Source organism: Trachymyrmex cornetzi, unplaced genomic scaffold, assembly GCF_001594075.2.
Source record: "Trachymyrmex cornetzi isolate Tcor2-1 unplaced genomic scaffold, Tcor1.1 scaffold175, whole genome shotgun sequence".
NCBI classification, from domain to species: domain Eukaryota; kingdom Metazoa; phylum Arthropoda; class Insecta; order Hymenoptera; family Formicidae; genus Trachymyrmex; species Trachymyrmex cornetzi.
Genome location: NW_017296364.1, coordinates 60,874 through 65,079, shown reverse-complemented (window position 1 = coordinate 65,079; position 4,206 = coordinate 60,874). Strand labels below are relative to the sequence as shown.

Sequence of the window (4,206 nt, the reverse complement as noted above, 5' to 3'; positions counted from 1 at the left end):
GAGCCTGTGCTCCTTCCAGTAGTATATGTTCTAAGATGAATACCACCTGAAGAGATAATTTCTTTAATTATGCCCTTATATATATACGTACATTATAATTACGTACTATTCTATAAGTTTTATATATAAAGAGACATCTTAGAAACGACTGGAAGATATCTTATTTGTTAGATGTCTTCAGAATGTCTCTGAGATATATTGTACACATTTACTTTGTTAGGGGTAAGATATCTCCTGAATATCTTATACAGGAAGTGTATTCATGATATAGTAATTATAATATACTGATGACATTTTAAAGATATTGAGATATATTTCGTATATCCGCGATGATTTTAGTATATCCCATAGATCTCCATTGCTGCGTGGGATTTAATATGGATAGATCATTATAATTTCCTAACTAACAATAAGTGAATAAATATCAGCGTATTATTTCGTTTTTCCATGTAGCCCCTCCAAATATTAATAATATTAAACTGTCAGCAGAGGCATGAAATTAATGTAAGGAATGGTTACAATAGGAGGTATAAGTAACGTTAGCAATAGGCCTGTTCTTTTTGGTTGAACTTTTACACCGGTTCATCTTTCTTCCTTTTCTTTCCAGGAAGAAAAAAGAGGAAGAAAGATGAACTGGTGCAAAAGTTCAGCCAAAAAGAACAGTCCTAATGACTCGATCACAAACGTGCGATTAACCCAGCGTAAGTGTATTAGGCTACTGTTCTATAATATATATATAGGGATTGTAGGTTCAAATCTTGGCGGCGATGTAATGCTTTTTCAATAATTAATTGTAGTTCAGAAAACAAAAATATAGGTATGCGAAACAGTAAATAATAAATTGAACTGGAAAAACAAAAAGTAAATAATAACAAAAAAATTATATTTTTCGTTAAGATATAACCGTAATCTTTTTATTACATAAAAAAATAGTTTTTATTTAAGAAAATTTTTTATTACATGTAAAAAATATATTTCTTTTATTTAAAAAAAGAGTGCAAACCTACATAATTTATTTTTTTAATTCTAATAGCAAGAAATAACCAAAAAACTTCTTCAAATCAAAGAAATTGAGTCGATATCAATAAGTAACGAATAAACAACAATTTCACCCATTTGTAATGTCACAGTGACAAATTTTGCATTGCGCAAATATTATATACGCATTTCATATCAATATATAATTGTTATATGTCAATCCTGTCGCTATTTCGTATTTAAATCATATCACTGTTATATAACTACTATAGGTAAAATGGAACGACAAATTTGAGAGCATTCTCCGCAAATTCACGTAACTTTTGACATTACTGATACGATCCAAAAAATTAATATTATGTATGAGTTACGAGTTTGAGATGTATTTGTGTTTGCTGGGTTATAACACCACCTTCTGCAACACCACTTCCTGCAATATCACTTTCCGCAACATCACTTCCTGCAATACCACTTTTTGCAACACCACTTCGTGCAGTATCACTTTCTGCAACACCACCACCTGTAAAATTACGTCCCACAACTCTACCCACTACAACACCTTATCTGTGAGTCTCAAAGTAATACTAAATGTAATGCAGTTGCACAAATGCAAAAGGCTATATCAAAAATGAACACCAAGCGCAAAGTGCCTTCACCTGAATTCTTTTGCAATCAAGAGACGACAGGAGGGAGACATTCTCAATAAGCGCTTAATTGAACAAAATAAGGAAATGTCAGATTTGGTCGAAAAGATTGGTGAATCAATCGTGGCTTCATCAGTACCAAGTACTTGTACAACAGAGATCCGCAACATATCTCTTAATATTCAGTCTATGTTGAGTGCCATAGAGCTCGCATTAAGTAAAGCACCTGAACATGCGTAGCTTTAATGTCAGATTGGTCTATTACAATATATTAGATGTACAACTTTGCTTCCGCCGTTTTCCTACAGATGGCTTTAGCGGTAAGTGGTGGTTAAAATAAATAGATCATGCCAGATATGTAAATATGAAACCGGAATTTACCAATAGATGGCCATAGCTGTCAATGTAGTTGCCGTCAGACCTCGTCATTGACGCCATTTCCTTGTTCTGACATCTGACAAAGATTTTTAACTCAGAACAATACAAATTTCATACAACAGTATAGTTTGTAAAAGCGTTGAACATGTCGAATTTTGCACCTGGAAACTACGATTTGCGGATAGGATTGATTTTCTGTTCCCATTTGAAGAAAACTGCAGCAGAATCGCATCGAATGCTTGTCGAAGCTTACGATGAGCATGCTCTTGGTAAATCACAGTGCTTAGAGTGATTTAAAAACCAAAAGTGGCGATTTTGACGTGAGAAACGTAGAACGTGGAAAACCACCAAAAAGTTTGAAGACAGCGAATTGCAAGCATTGTTGAGGATGACGCTCAAATTCAACAACTCGCGGATCAATTGAATGTGACACGAGAAGCCGTCTCCATACGTTTGAAATCCAAGGAAAAGATCCAGAAGATAGGAAATGGGTTCCACAAAACTGAATGAAAGACAGTAGGAAAACCGAAAAACCACTTGCGAAGTGCTGCTCGCCAGGTACAAAAGAAAGTCAATCCTCCATCGAATTGTGACTGGCGATGAAAAATCGATATATTTTGAGAATCCTAAGCGTAAAAGATCATGGGTAACTCCAGGCGAACCATCGACATCGACTGCAAGGCCAAATCGCTATGGACGGAAGACAATGCTCTGTGTTTGGTGGGATCAGAAAGGTGTGATCTATTATGGCTGCTAAAACCTGGCGAAACCGTTAATACTGAACGCTACCGACAACACATGATCAATTTGAATCAAGCTTTGCGTGAAAAACGACTGGAATATCAAAAAAGGTAACACAAAGTGATTTTGCTTCATGATAATGCACCATCACATATAGCAAAACTGATCAAGGAAACGATTGAAGCGTTTGGTTGGGAAATACTTTCGCATGCGGCTTACTCACCGGACTTGGCTCCATCCAATTACTACTTATTTGCATCGATGGGACACGCACTTGCTCAGCAGCGCTTCACTTCTTACGAAGATGTACGAAAATGGCTAGATAACTGGTTTGGCTCAAAAGAGCAACAATTTTATTGGCGTCTCATCTACAAATTGTGGAACAGGTGGGAAAAATGTATAGCTAGCGCTGGGCAATAAATTCGAATAAAATATTTTTTATCATTTTCATGCAATAACCGTGTATTTTCTATTAAAAATTTCCGGTTTCATATTTACATACCGGTAGACATCATACAATAAACTTGGGCATCTGTCAACATAACCTCATAGAAACATTAGTCGATTTGTGTCTGCATCATAAAGTTATTCTCGATTGAAAATGTCAGTTTACGGTCCAAATTCTTGCCATTTGCGGGAGGTTTTAATTTTCTGCTTCAATATGAAGAAATCTGCGGCTGAGACTCATCGAATGCTCTCGTATACTTATGGTGAGGCCGCTATTAGTGAAAGAACGTGTCGTGAGTGGTTTCAACGCTTCAAGAACGGTGATTTTGACGTCGAAGAACGGCATAGCGGTGGAAGAGAGGTTTTCGAAGATGCAGAATTGGAGGCATTACTTGATCAAGACTCGTGTCAAAATCAAGGAGAATTGGTACAATCATTGGGAGTGACTCAACAAGCCATTTCAAAACGCCTCAAAGCCATAGGAATGATTCAGAAGCAAGGAAATTGGGTGCCGAGAGATGTTGAACGGCGTTTGTTTGCTTGTGAACTGCTTGAAAGGCAAAGACGGAAGGGATTTCTGCATCGCATTGTGACCAGGGACGAAAAATGGATTCATTACGATAACCCCAAGAGCAGAAAATCATGGGGAGTTTCCGGCCATGCTTCCACGTCGACGGTCAAACTGAATATTCACGGCTCCAAGGTCATGCTCTGTATTTGATGGAACCAGCTCGGCGTAGTGTATTATGAGCTATTAAAACCGAGTGAAACATTCACAGGCGATCGGTATCGAACGCAATTGATGCATTTGAATCGAGAATTGAAAGATAAACGGCCGCAATACAACGGGAGACACGATAAAGTAATTTTGCAGCATGACAATGCTTGATCCCATGTTGCGAAAGTGGTCAAGACATACTTGGAAACGTTGAAATGGGAAGTCCTATCCCACCCGCCGTATTCTCCAGACGTTGCTCCCTCTGACTATCACTTGTTTCGATCAATGGCATACGGCCTG

The 4,206-nt window shown here is 37.4% G+C and overlaps 1 long non-coding RNA gene across 1 annotated transcript in view; it reads right to left on the bottom strand.

Annotated features, from left to right (window-relative positions):
* The window catches only part of LOC108759245 (uncharacterized), a 16,866-nt gene extending 15,622 nt beyond the window's left edge, over positions 1-1,244 (bottom strand). Inside the window, exon 1 of the long non-coding RNA XR_001939995.1 lies at positions 1,232-1,244. This is a non-coding gene — a long non-coding RNA (uncharacterized LOC108759245). The remainder of the gene's footprint in view (positions 1-1,231) is intronic.
* Positions 1,245-4,206: the final 2,962 nt, after the last annotated feature.